This window comes from Sebastes fasciatus, chromosome 17, assembly GCF_043250625.1.
Source record: "Sebastes fasciatus isolate fSebFas1 chromosome 17, fSebFas1.pri, whole genome shotgun sequence".
NCBI lineage: Eukaryota > Metazoa > Chordata > Actinopteri > Perciformes > Sebastidae > Sebastes > Sebastes fasciatus.
This window is the reverse complement of record NC_133811.1, coordinates 28367952-28383788: the sequence shown is the minus strand read 5'-3', so window position 1 is coordinate 28383788 and position 15837 is coordinate 28367952. Positions and strand designations below refer to the sequence as shown.

The 15837-nt window shown below is 52.3% G+C and overlaps 1 long non-coding RNA gene across 1 annotated transcript; it reads left to right on the top strand.

Annotated features, from left to right (window-relative positions):
- On the top strand, positions 1–908 carry LOC141754288 (uncharacterized). Its single transcript, XR_012590587.1, has 3 exons — positions 1–105; positions 676–732; positions 827–908. It is a non-coding gene; the product is annotated as an uncharacterized LOC141754288 (long non-coding RNA).
- Positions 909–15837: the final 14929 nt, after the last annotated feature.

Here is a 15837-nt window from a genome sequence, read left to right as displayed (position 1 = left end):
AAAAGCTGTTCAGTTGAGGACATCAACCAGCAAACAGCAAAGGATACTAAACAGGTGGAATCAGAGCGCATCACAACTTCAGTCACTGCAGTGAAGACGAAATCTGTAAGTATTTTATGAGTGAATATTTGTCCAATTTCATTTAAAGCAAGTTGTGATTCCTGTATTTCTTCAATTATAATATTATGATATTATACATATTATTATATATTTGTGTTACACTCCACATCTGTGCTTCTTGTGTAATTAATGCTTTATTGTGTGTGTACATCTAGAACTATGTTTTATGTTGGGATATGAAGTTGTTTTTAATTAAAAGTTTAATTAAGGCACAAAAAAGCCTTCCAGCAGGAGTGTAGATGCTTATGTTGACATGTATTTTTCCTCTAAATAAATGGCAGTAGTTTACATTTATAGATACCAAAGTATTAATGTCTTATAGATGCAGTGGATAATGTAATGAAAGTAATACAACTAATTGAAACATATGCTATGAGTGACACTACATTTTGGTAATTCAGAAATGTATAATAATGCCTTTAAATACCAGTAAGTAGTAGTTTAAATACATATTTAACACAACCTACTAAATGTCTTTAGTAGGTTGTGACATTATTCAATTTTCATTACTAAAATGTATCTAACAAAAATCAATTATTATATTCTTAAAAACAGAAAAGCACGTTCCCATAATGATGATGAAGATCTGTGTCATCCTCCTTCTGTTTGTTGGTAAGAGAAACTTTCATTCCACATACAGTTCTTATATTTGTTTGAAATGTTGGACTAAATGTGACACTGATCCAACAATTTATACTCAAAACAGCCTCTGGCAACGGACAGGCCTCGACTGGAGGGACAACCACGACGACGGCTGCACCTACAACCACGACCACGACTGCACCTACAACCACCACCACGGTTGCACCTACAACTACCACCACAGCTGCACCTACAACCACGACCACGGCTGCGCCTACAACAACAACCACGGCTGCACCTACATCCACGACCACGGCTGCGCCTACAACGACAACCACGGCTGCACCTACAACCACCACCACAGCTGCTCCGACAACCACCACCACAGCTGGGCCTACAACGACGACCACGGCTGCACCTACAACCACCACCACAGCTGCACCTACAACCACGACCACAGCTGCACCTACAACCACGACCACGGCTGCACCTACAACCACCACCACAGTTGCACCTACAACCACGACCACGGCTGCGCCTACAACAACAACCACAGCTACACCTACAACCACGACCACGGCTGTTCAAACAACCACGACCACGGCTGCACCTACAACCACGACCACGGCTGTTCCAACAACCACGACCGCATCTGCACCTACAACCACGACCACGGCTGCGCCTACAACGACAACCACAGCTGCACCTACAACCACCACCACGGCTGCGGCTACAACCACGACCACGGCTGCGCCTACAACCACCACCACAGCTGCGGCTACAACCACGACCACGGCTGCGCCTACAACGACAACCACGGTTGCACCTACAACCACGACCACGGCTGCACCTACAACCACAACCACGACCACGGCTGCGCCTACAACGACAACCACAGCTGCACCTACAACCACGACCACGGCTGCACCTACAACCACGACCACGGCTGCACCTACAACCACAACCACAGCTGCTCCGACAACCACCACAGCTGCGCCTACAACGACGACCACGGCTGCACCTACAACCACGACCACGGCTGTTCCAACAACCACGACCACGGCTGCACCTACAACCACGACCACGGATGCACCTACAACCACGACCACGGCTGCGCCTACAACGACAACCACAGCTGCACCTACAACCACCACCACAGCTGCACCTACAACCACGACCACGGCTGCACCTACAACCACCACCACAGCTGCTCCGACAACCACCACCACAGCTGCGCCTACAACCACGACCACAGCTGCACCTACAACCACGACCACGGCTGCACCTACAACCACAACCACAGCTGCTCCTACAACCACGACCACGGCTGCGCCTACAACGACAACCACAGCTGCACCTACAACCACCACCACAGCTGCACCTACAACCACGACCACGGCTGCTCCGACAACCACCACCACAGCTGCACCTACAACCACGACCACGGCTGCACCTACAACCACCACCACAGCTGCGCCGACAACCACCACCACAGCTGCTCCGACAACCACCACCACAGCTGGGCCTACAACGACGACCACGGCTGCACCTACAACCACCACCACAGCTGCACCTACAACCACGACCACAGCTGCACCTACAACCACGACCACGGCTGCACCTACAACCACCACCACAGCTGCACCTACAACCACGACCACGGCTGCGCCTACAACAACAACCACAGCTACACCTACAACCACGACCACGGCTGTTCAAACAACCACGACCACGGCTGCACCTACAACCACGACCACGGCTGTTCCAACAACCACGACCACGGCTGCACCTACAACCACGACCACGGATGCACCTACAACCACGACCACGGCTGCGCCTACAACGACAACCACAGCTGCACCTACAACCACCACCACAGCTGCACCTACAACCACGACCACGGCTGCACCTACAACCACCACCACAGCTGCTCCGACAACCACCACCACAGCTGCGCCTACAACCACGACCACAGCTGCACCTACAACCACGACCACGGCTGCACCTACAACCACAACCACAGCTGCTCCTACAACCACGACCACGGCTGCGCCTACAACGACAACCACAGCTGCACCTACAACCACCACCACAGCTGCACCTACAACCACGACCACGGCTGCTCCGACAACCACCACCACAGCTGCACCTACAACCACGACCACGGCTGCACCTACAACCACCACCACAGCTGCGCCGACAACCACCACCACAGCTGCTCCGACAACCACCACCACAGCTGGGCCTACAACGACGACCACGGCTGCACCTACAACCACCACCACAGCTGCACCTACAACCACGACCACAGCTGCACCTACAACCACGACCACGGCTGCACCTACAACCACCACCACAGCTGCACCTACAACCACGACCACGGCTGCGCCTACAACAACAACCACAGCTACACCTACAACCACGACCACGGCTGTTCCAACAACCACGACCGCATCTGCACCTACAACCACGACCACGGCTGCGCCTACAACGACAACCACAGCTGCACCTACAACCACCACCACGGCTGCGGCTACAACCACGACCACGGCTGCGCCTACAACCACCACCACAGCTGCGGCTACAACCACGACCACGGCTGCGCCTACAACGACAACCACGGTTGCACCTACAACCACGACCACGGCTGCACCTACAACCACAACCACGACCACGGCTGCGCCTACAACGACAACCACAGCTGCACCTACAACCACGACCACGGCTGCACCTACAACCACGACCACGGCTGCACCTACAACCACAACCACAGCTGCTCCGACAACCACCACAGCTGCGCCTACAACGACGACCACGGCTGCACCTACAACCACGACCACGGCTGTTCCAACAACCACGACCACGGCTGCACCTACAACCACGACCACGGATGCACCTACAACCACGACCACGGCTGCGCCTACAACGACAACCACAGCTGCACCTACAACCACCACCACAGCTGCACCTACAACCACGACCACGGCTGCACCTACAACCACCACCACAGCTGCTCCGACAACCACCACCACAGCTGCGCCTACAACCACGACCACAGCTGCACCTACAACCACGACCACGGCTGCACCTACAACCACAACCACAGCTGCTCCTACAACCACGACCACGGCTGCGCCTACAACGACAACCACAGCTGCACCTACAACCACCACCACAGCTGCACCTACAACCACGACCACGGCTGCTCCGACAACCACCACCACAGCTGCACCTACAACCACGACCACGGCTGCACCTACAACCACCACCACAGCTGCGCCGACAACCACCACCACAGCTGCTCCGACAACCACCACCACAGCTGCGCCTACAACGACGACCACAGCTGCACCTACAACCACGACCACGGCTGCACCTACAACCACCACCACAGCTGCACCTACAACCACGACCACGGCTGCGCCTACAACGACAACCACAGCTGCGCCTACAACCACCACCACAGCTGCACCTACAACCACGACCACGGCTGCTCCGACAACCACCACCACAGCTGCACCTACAACCACGACCACGGCTGCGCCTACAACGACAACCACAGCTACACCTACAACCACCACCACAGCTGCACCTACAACCACGACCACGGCTGCTCCGACAACCACCACCACAGCTGCACCTACAACCACGACCACGGCTGCACCTACAACCACCACCACAGCTGCTCCGACAACCACCACCACAGCTGCGCCTACAACCACGACAACGGCTGCACCTACAACCACGACCACGGCTGCACCTACAACCACCACCACAGCTGCACCTACAACCACGACCACGGCTGCGCCTACAACGACAACTACAGCTGCACCTACAACCACGACCACGGCTGCTCCGACAACCACTACCACAGCTGCACCTACAACCACGACCACGGCTGCACCTACAACCACCACCACAGCTGCTCCGACAACCACCACCACAGCTGCGCCTACAACGACGACCACAGTTGCACCTACAACCACGACCACGGCTGCTCCGACAACCACTACCACAGCTGGACCTACAACCACGACCACGGCTGCTCCGACAACCACCACCACAGCTGCACCTACAACCACGACCGCGGCTGCACCTACAACCACCACCACAGCTGCGCCGACAACCACCACCACAGCTGCTCCGACAACCACCACCACAGCTGCGCCTACAACGACGACCACAGAAGCACCTACAACCACGACCACGGCTGCACCTACAACCACCACCACAGCTGCACCTACAACCACCACCACAGCTGCACCTACAACCATGACCACGGCTGCACCTACAACCACCACCACAGCTGCTCCGACAACCACCACCGCAGCTGCGCCTACAACGACGACCACAGCTGCACCTACAACCACGACCACGGCTGCTCCGACAACCACCACCACAGCTGCACCTACAACCACGACCACGGCTGCTCCGACAACCACCACCACAGCTGCACCTACAACCACGACCACGGCTGCTCCGACAACCACCACCACAGTTGCACCTACAACCACCACCACAGCTGCTCCGACAACCACCACCGCAGCTGCGCCTACAACGACGACCACAGCTGCACCTACAACCACGACCACGGCTGCACCTACAACCACCACCACAGCTGCACCTACAACCACCACCACAGCTGCACCTACAACCACGACCACGGCTGCGCCTACAACGACAACCACAGCTGCACCTACAACCACCACCACAGCTGCACCTACAACCACGACCACGGCTGCTCCGACAACCACCACCACAGCTGCACCTACAACCACGACCACGGCTGCGCCTACAACGACAACCACAGCTGCACCTACAACCACCACCACAGCTGCACCTACAACCACGACCACGGCTGCTCCGACAACCACCACCACAGCTGCACCTACAACCACGACCACGGCTGCTCCGACAACCACCACCACAGCTGCGCCTACAACGACGACCACAGTTGCACCTACAACAACGACCACGGCTGCTCCGACAACCACTACCACAGCTGCACCTACAACCACGACCACGGCTGCACCTACAACCACGACCACGGCTGCTCCGACAACCACCACCACAGCTGCACCTACAACCGCGACCACGGCTGCACCTACAACCACCACCACAGCTGCTCCGACAACCACCACCACAGCTGCGCCTACAACGACGACCACAGCTGCACCTACAACCACGACCACGGCTACACCTACAACCACCACCACAGCTGCACCTACAACCACGACCACGGCTGCGCCTACAACGACAACCACAGCTGCACCTACAACCACCACCACAGCTGAACCTACAACCACGACCACGGCTGCTCCGACAACCACCACCACAGCTGCACCTACAACCACGACCACGGCTGCGCCTACAACGACAACCACAGCTGCACCTACAACCAACACCACAGCTGCACCTACAACCACGACCACGGCTGCACCTACAACCACCACCACAGCTGCTCCGACAACCACCACCACAGCTGCGCCTACAACCACGACCACAGCTGCACCTACAACCACGACCACGGCTGCACCTACAACCACAACCACAGCTGCTCCTACAACCACGACCACAGCTGCGTCTACAACGACAACCACAACTGCACCTACAACCACCACCACAGCTGCACCTACAACCACGACCACGGCTGCTCCGACAACCACCACCACAGCTGCACCTACAACCACGACCACGGCTGCACCTACAACCACCACCACAGCTGCGCCGACAACCACCACCACAGCTGCTCCGACAACCACCACCACAGCTGCGCCTACAACGACGACCACAGCTGCACCTACAACCACGACCACGGCTGCACCTACAACCACCACCACAGCTGCACCTACAACCACGACCACGGCTGCGCCTACAACGACAACCACAGCTGCACCTACAACCGCGACCACGGCTGCACCTACAACCACCACCACAGCTGCTCCGACAACCACCACCACAGCTGCGCCTACAACCACGACCACAGCTGCACCTACAACCACGACCACGGCTGCACCTACAACCACAACCACAGCTGCTCCTACAACCACGACCACGGCTGCGCCTACAACGACAACCACAGCTGCACCTACAACCACCACCACAGCTGCACCTACAACCACGACCACGGCTGCTCCGACAACCACCACCACAGCTGCACCTACAACCACGACCACGGCTGCACCTACAACCACCACCACAGCTGCGCCGACAACCACCACCACAGCTGCTCCGACAACCACCACCACAGCTGCGCCTACAACGACGACCACAGCTGCACCTACAACCACGACCACGGCTGCACCTACAACCACCACCACAGCTGCACCTACAACCACGACCACGGCTGCACCTACAACGACAACCACAGCTGCACCTACAACCACCACCACAGCTGCACCTACAACCACGACCACGGCTGCTCCGACAACCACCACCACAGCTGCACCTACAACCACGACCACGGCTGCGCCTACAACGACAACCACAGCTACACCTACAACCACCACCACAGCTGCACCTACAACCACGACCACGGCTGCTCCGACAACCACCACCACAGCTGCACCTACAACCACGACCACGGCTGCACCTACAACCACCACCACAGCTGCTCCGACAACCACCACCACAGCTGCGCCTACAACCACGACAACGGCTGCACCTACAACCACGACCACGGCTGCACCTACAACCACCACCACAGCTGCACCTACAACCACGACCACGGCTGCGCCTACAACGACAACTACAGCTGCACCTACAACCACGACCACGGCTGCTCCGACAACCACTACCACAGCTGCACCTACAACCACGACCACGGCTGCACCTACAACCACCACCACAGCTGCTCCGACAACCACCACCACAGCTGCGCCTACAACGACGACCACAGTTGCACCTACAACCACGACCACGGCTGCTCCGACAACCACTACCACAGCTGGACCTACAACCACGACCACGGCTGCTCCGACAACCACCACCACAGCTGCACCTACAACCACGACCGCGGCTGCACCTACAACCACCACCACAGCTGCGCCGACAACCACCACCACAGCTGCTCCGACAACCACCACCACAGCTGCGCCTACAACGACGACCACAGAAGCACCTACAACCACGACCACGGCTGCACCTACAACCACCACCACAGCTGCACCTACAACCACCACCACAGCTGCACCTACAACCATGACCACGGCTGCACCTACAACCACCACCACAGCTGCTCCGACAACCACCACCGCAGCTGCGCCTACAACGACGACCACAGCTGCACCTACAACCACGACCACGGCTGCTCCGACAACCACCACCACAGCTGCACCTACAACCACGACCACGGCTGCTCCGACAACCACCACCACAGCTGCACCTACAACCACGACCACGGCTGCTCCGACAACCACCACCACAGTTGCACCTACAACCACCACCACAGCTGCTCCGACAACCACCACCGCAGCTGCGCCTACAACGACGACCACAGCTGCACCTACAACCACGACCACGGCTGCACCTACAACCACCACCACAGCTGCACCTACAACCACCACCACAGCTGCACCTACAACCACGACCACGGCTGCGCCTACAACGACAACCACAGCTGCACCTACAACCACCACCACAGCTGCACCTACAACCACGACCACGGCTGCTCCGACAACCACCACCACAGCTGCACCTACAACCACGACCACGGCTGCGCCTACAACGACAACCACAGCTGCACCTACAACCACCACCACAGCTGCACCTACAACCACGACCACGGCTGCTCCGACAACCACCACCACAGCTGCACCTACAACCACGACCACGGCTGCTCCGACAACCACCACCACAGCTGCGCCTACAACGACGACCACAGTTGCACCTACAACAACGACCACGGCTGCTCCGACAACCACTACCACAGCTGCACCTACAACCACGACCACGGCTGCACCTACAACCACGACCACGGCTGCTCCGACAACCACCACCACAGCTGCACCTACAACCGCGACCACGGCTGCACCTACAACCACCACCACAGCTGCTCCGACAACCACCACCACAGCTGCGCCTACAACGACGACCACAGCTGCACCTACAACCACGACCACGGCTACACCTACAACCACCACCACAGCTGCACCTACAACCACGACCACGGCTGCGCCTACAACGACAACCACAGCTGCACCTACAACCACCACCACAGCTGAACCTACAACCACGACCACGGCTGCTCCGACAACCACCACCACAGCTGCACCTACAACCACGACCACGGCTGCGCCTACAACGACAACCACAGCTGCACCTACAACCACCACCACAGCTGCACCTACAACCACGACCACGGCTGCACCTACAACCACCACCACAGCTGCTCCGACAACCACCACCACAGCTGCGCCTACAACCACGACCACAGCTGCACCTACAACCACGACCACGGCTGCACCTACAACCACAACCACAGCTGCTCCTACAACCACGACCACAGCTGCGTCTACAACGACAACCACAACTGCACCTACAACCACCACCACAGCTGCACCTACAACCACGACCACGGCTGCTCCGACAACCACCACCACAGCTGCACCTACAACCACGACCACGGCTGCACCTACAACCACCACCACAGCTGCGCCGACAACCACCACCACAGCTGCTCCGACAACCACCACCACAGCTGCGCCTACAACGACGACCACAGCTGCACCTACAACCACGACCACGGCTGCACCTACAACCACCACCACAGCTGCACCTACAACCACGACCACGGCTGCGCCTACAACGACAACCACAGCTGCACCTACAACCACCACCACAGCTGCACCTACAACCACGACCACGGCTGCTCCAACAACCACCACCACAGCTGCACCTACAACCACGACCACGGCTGCTCCGACAACCACCACCACAGCTGCACCTACAACCACGACCACGGCTGCGCCTACAACGACAACCACAGCTGCACCTACAACCACCACCACAGCTGCACCTACAACCACGACCACGGCTGCTCCGACAACCACCACCACAGCTGCACCTACAACCACGACCACGGCTGCACCTACAACCACGACCACGGCTGCTCCGACAACCACCACCACAGCTGCACCTACAACCGCGACCACGGCTGCACCTACAACCACCACCACAGCTGCTCCGACAACCACCACAACAGCTGCGCCTACAACGACGACCACAGCTGCACCTACAACCACGACCACGGCTGCACCTACAACCACCACCACAGCTGCACCTACAACCACGACCACGGCTGCGCCTACAACGACAACCACAGCTGCACCTACAACCACCACCACAGCTGCACCTACAACCACGACCACGGCTGCTCCGACAACCACCACCACAGCTGCACCTACAACCACGACCACGGCTGCACCTACAACCACCACCACAGCTGCGCCGACAACCACCACCACAGCTGCTCCGACAACCACCACCACAGCTGCGCCTACAACGGCGACCACAGCTGCACCTACAACCACGACCACGGCTGCACCTACAACCACCACCACAGCTGCACCTACAACCACGACCACGGCTGCACCTACAACCACCACCACAGCTGCACCTACAACCACGACCACGGCTGCGCCTACAACGACAACCACAGCTGCACCTACAACCACCACCACAGCTGCACCTACAACCACGACCACGGCTGCTCCGACAACCACCACCACAGCTGCACCTACAACCACGACCACGGCTGCACCTACAACCACCACCACAGCTGCGCCGACAACCACCACCACAGCTGCTCCGACAACCACCACCACAGCTGCGCCTACAACGACGACCACAGCTGCACCTACAACCACGACCACGGCTGCACCTACAACCACCACCACAGCTGCACCTACAACCACGACCACGGCTGCGCCTACAACGACAACTACAGCTGCACCTACAACCACGACCACGGCTGCTCCGACAACCACTACCACAGCTGCACCTACAACCATGACCACGGCTGCACCTACAACCACCACCACAGCTGCTCCGACAACCACCACCACAGCTGCGCCTACAACGACGACCACAGTTGCACCTACAACCACGACCACGGCTGCTCCGACAACCACTACCACAGCTGCACCTACAACCACGACCACGGCTGCACCTACAACCACGGTTGCTCCGACAACCACCACCACAGCTGCACCTACAACCGCGACCACGGCTGCACCTACTACCACCACCACAGCTGCTCCGACAACCACCACCACAGCTGCGCCTACAACGACGACCACAGCTGCACCTACAACCACGACCACGACCACGGCTGCACCTACAACCACCACCACAGCTGCACCTACAACCACGACCACGGCTGCGCCTACAACGACAACCACAGCTGCACCTACAACCACAACCACAGCTGCACCTACAACCACCACCACAGCTGCTCCGACAACCACCACCACAGCTGCGCCTACAACGACGACCACAGCTGCGCCTACAACGACAACCACGGCTGCACCTACAACCACGACCACGGCTGCACCTACAACCACGACCACGGCTGCACCTACAACCACAACCACGGCTGCACCTACAACCACGACCACGGCTGCACCTACAACCACGACCACGGCTGCACCTACAACCACCACCACGGCTGCACCTACAACCACGACCACGGCTGCACCTACAACCACGACCACGGCTGCACCTACAACCACGACCACGACCACGGCTGCACCGACAACTGCTGCTGCCTCTTCTGGTGTCATCAACAAAACAAGTTTCCTTTTAGTCGTAGCAGTTGTTACATTTTTTATTTTGAATTAAGAACTGGACTTGAACAATGGTCTTAATACCACCAACATTTAGACACTATATACACCATGTATTATTTATGAAGAGGCTGTATGATTCAACTTAATTTATTGTCATTATTTATCATGTTTATACCTTTGATTTGATACTATATATCTTAAATTCTAACATGCTTTAACTGTGACTTGTGTTCTTTGCAAACACAAACCTAATTTAATGATAACAGATCTCATCACATACTTAATCATACTGACAAACTTCTTTTGACATAATATACATGCAGGTTTTACTAACTGCTGTTAACTCTGACACAGAACCATATGAGCCATATACTGTAGGCGGATAAAACAGCATGAAAAGCTCTTACATCCAATATAATCAAAGAGATATTTGATATCCATAATTCAGGTTTTTATTTTAAGGAATTTACTGGATGAAAACACTGTGCTGCATACTGTGGTGATTGTTCTGTCGTCTGCATCTGGATATGCATGTTAATATGCCATGTAAAGTATTCAAAGTATTAAAATGTAAAATGAAAAGAACCAGAGTGTACTTTGTTGTTGTTTTGTATGATGGAGCATCACACTCATGTTTGTTTCTTCTGGTAATGTGTAGTAAGTCCACGTTGGTCTCGTCATCTCTTGAAGCAAATTTGAATGATTTTAGTTGATAATTACACAACATAGGTAACGAAGAGGTTTATTTATTGACATAACAGCGTATTGGGAACAGTTTAGAAAGTTTTCACGAAGAGCTGGCCTTAAATAAACCTGAATAAACTTTATTTCTTCATAACTTTTCTTAACGTAGCAAAGTGCTTCTAGGGGAAATGAAAAAAGATGACATACAAACACAAATTCATATCAATAAAGACAATGAGCTCATTGTTTTCTGTGATTACATTTTCTCACAGATGATGTATTGTAGCAGGTCGATATTTTTCTTTTTTTCTTTTATTGAAATATCTCTAATAAAACTATGGAATAAATTGACGTGAAATTTGATACACACATTCATATTCTCCAGAGAATAATAATAAGTCCCATTAAATAGATTTGAGGTAATCATTTAAAATAGGTTTGTGTTTCAACACGTCTCTTCATGAAACAGGGACTGAATGTCACGTGGAGGTGAATTTGAGAGTCCAGATGCCAAGATGGCAAGAAAAAGACCTTATAATGCATTACTTGGTAACGTTTGTCACGATAAATAATAATTAGAATGAATTGGATGTATTTTTATGGCTATAAGTCGCTTACAATAAAGCAATGTAAGTGCAATTAATTTTGTTCTGGTGTAATTCAGACCAAAAAAAAAAAGATTGTAGAGGTGATCACACCCTTAAAACTCTGGTAAATCCATTCTCTCCTATAGATACAGTACAGGACATACAGGCTTTCATGCTTAACATACATTAACATGTCCTAGTCATAAAGCTCGGGTAGGTGTACAAGTGTAATATAACAATACCAGACAAATCTAACATCATATATGCATATAAAAATACGCACTTGACACCATTCTTTATTGAGTAAAATGTGCATGAATAACACAGTACGTGGTTGGCCACTCCTTCAGTTGAAATTGAAAAACATTCATATATTTCGTTGATGTCTTTTACCTGCTTTGTGCTGTAATAAAAGCTGCTGTATTTTCACAAGAGGACACCACTGAGCAAAAAGCAAAGGATACAGAGCAGGTGGAGTCAGAAACAATCGTAACTTCGAACTGAGGAGAGGTCAACACTGACCGACCAAAAGATATATCTGATATATACCACCTGAATTAAATCAAAGTTGAACTGGACATAGTGTGTTCGCCTGCTCACTCCAACCATGTTGTAATTTATTTTCACCTCCTTGTTCGTACCAGCCCTTCTGAGGCATTTCTGACATCATTCATCAACAGACATTTGTTGGGATAGACATCAGATAATTGACAAGTGCTGTTCTTACTTTGTTTTGTTCATCCGAATACAATGGAGAAAAGAATCTGTACAGTGCAGATTAATTTTACAAGTGTAACACCTGGTTTAAACAGCTGTTCACAAGCGAGGCGAGTGTGAATACGTAAATAAACAGATTTATTCAGTTATTATAATACATAAAAGTACTATAGTCGACTAGATGGGGCATTATAAATAGCTTTCAGAATGTAAACATATAAAAACATCCAGCTCCCTGTTCACTTGTGGGTTACAGGCCAGTCTTGCCCTGTCCAATATGGCGGCCACGTTGACGAACGATCCAGGAGTCAATACGGCGTCTATGTATATACAGTATGTCTATGGGGCTGACACATAGAGACAGACAACCATTCACACTCACATTCACACCTACGGACAATTTAGTCAACAATCAACCTAACCTGCATGTCTTTGGACTGTGGGAGGAAACAGAATTTTATTATTGGATGAATTATTTGCTTTAGGGAAAAAGAGTTAAACATGTCAAAAAGCTGGTGTTCCTCATAACTGTGGGCACGGTGGATGCTCTGCCTGCTTTTGAATTTGAATTGTGTGTTTTTATGCAAATAACAATGAAGTAAAGAATAACATTTACATTTTTTACGATTTACACTGACTTCTGGATGGTTGGAATCATTTTACGGGATGGTGGTGAAAAAAAAAAAATAGCCTGGAGCCTTCTATACCAGCTACTTTAACAAAATTAAACAAAAAAAAATGATCCGCATCGGCCGTGTATCAGGATTGTTACACCTACTTCCACTTTTATTCAAACACAGATAAAAATACAAATACTGGGCTTGATACAAAGTACGATTTATTTTGTTAATTTAATTATTCAGACCAAAGAAAAATGGACACCGCTTCAAAAAGTCTGGTTATTTTCTTTAGAGTTAGTACATTCCCTCCTGAAGGTGTGGTACATACTAACATACTCACATAAAAAATAAATACACAAGACAAAAGCTGTGGAATGATGAAAACAATCGGTGCATTCTTGTCATGAATATAAAGAAATGTGAACGTCACAAATATCCCCAACCAATACATCTATTCCAACGTCATATCTAAAATGAATGTCACTGAACCGGTTAAAATAGGATGTATGACTAAGTTATTACAGGGCTGGCCACACCTTAAAAAAAACATACATACCCCTACATCTTTGTTCAGAGCCTCATCTTACCTGCTTTGTGGGAATATAAAAGCTGTTCAGTTGAGGACATCAACCAGCAAACAGCAAAGGATACTAAACAGGTGGAATCAGAGCGCATCACAACTTCAGTCACTGCAGTGAAGACGAAATCTGTAAGTATTTTATGAGTGAATATTTGTCCAATTTCATTTAAAGCAAGTTGTGATTCCTGTATTTCTTCAATTATAATATTATGATATTATACATATTATTATATATTTGTGTTACACTCCACATCTGTGCTTCTTGTGTAATTAATGCTTTATTGTGTGTGTACATCTAGAACTATGTTTTATGTTGGGATATGAAGTTGTTTTTAATTAAAAGTTTAATTAAGGCACAAAAAAGCCTTCCAGCAGGAGTGTAGATGCTTATGTTGACATGTATTTTTCCTCTAAATAAATGGCAGTAGTTTACATTTATAGATACCAAAGTATTATTGTCTTATAGATGCAGTGGATAATGTAATGAAAGTAATACAACTAATTGAAACATATGCTATGAGTGACACTACATTTTGGTAATTCAGAAATTTATAATAATGCCTTTAAATACCAGTAAGTAGTAGTTTAAATCCATATTTAACACAACCTACTAAATGTCTTTAGTAGGTTGTGACATTATTCAATTTTCATTACTAAAATGTATCTAACAAAAATCAATTATTATATTCTTAAAAACAAAAAAGCACGTTCCCATAATGATGATGAAGATCTGTGTCATCCTCCTTCTGTTTGTTGGTAAGAGAAACTTTCATTCCACATACAGTTCTTATATTTGTTTGAAATGTTGGACTAAATGTGACACTGATCCAACAATTTATACTCAAAACAGCCTCTGGCAACGGACAGGCAACGACCACGGCTGCACCTACAACCACGACCACGACTGCACCTACAACCACCACCACGGCTGCACCTACAACCACCACCACGGCTGCACCTACAACCACCACCACAGCTGCTCCGACAACCACCACCACAGCTGGGCCTACAACCACCACCACAGCTGCTCCGACAACCACCACCACAGCTGGGCCTACAACGACGACCACGGCTGCACCTACAACCACGACCACGGCTGCACCTACAACCACCACCACAGCTGCACCTACAACCACGACCACGGCTGCGCCTACAACAAC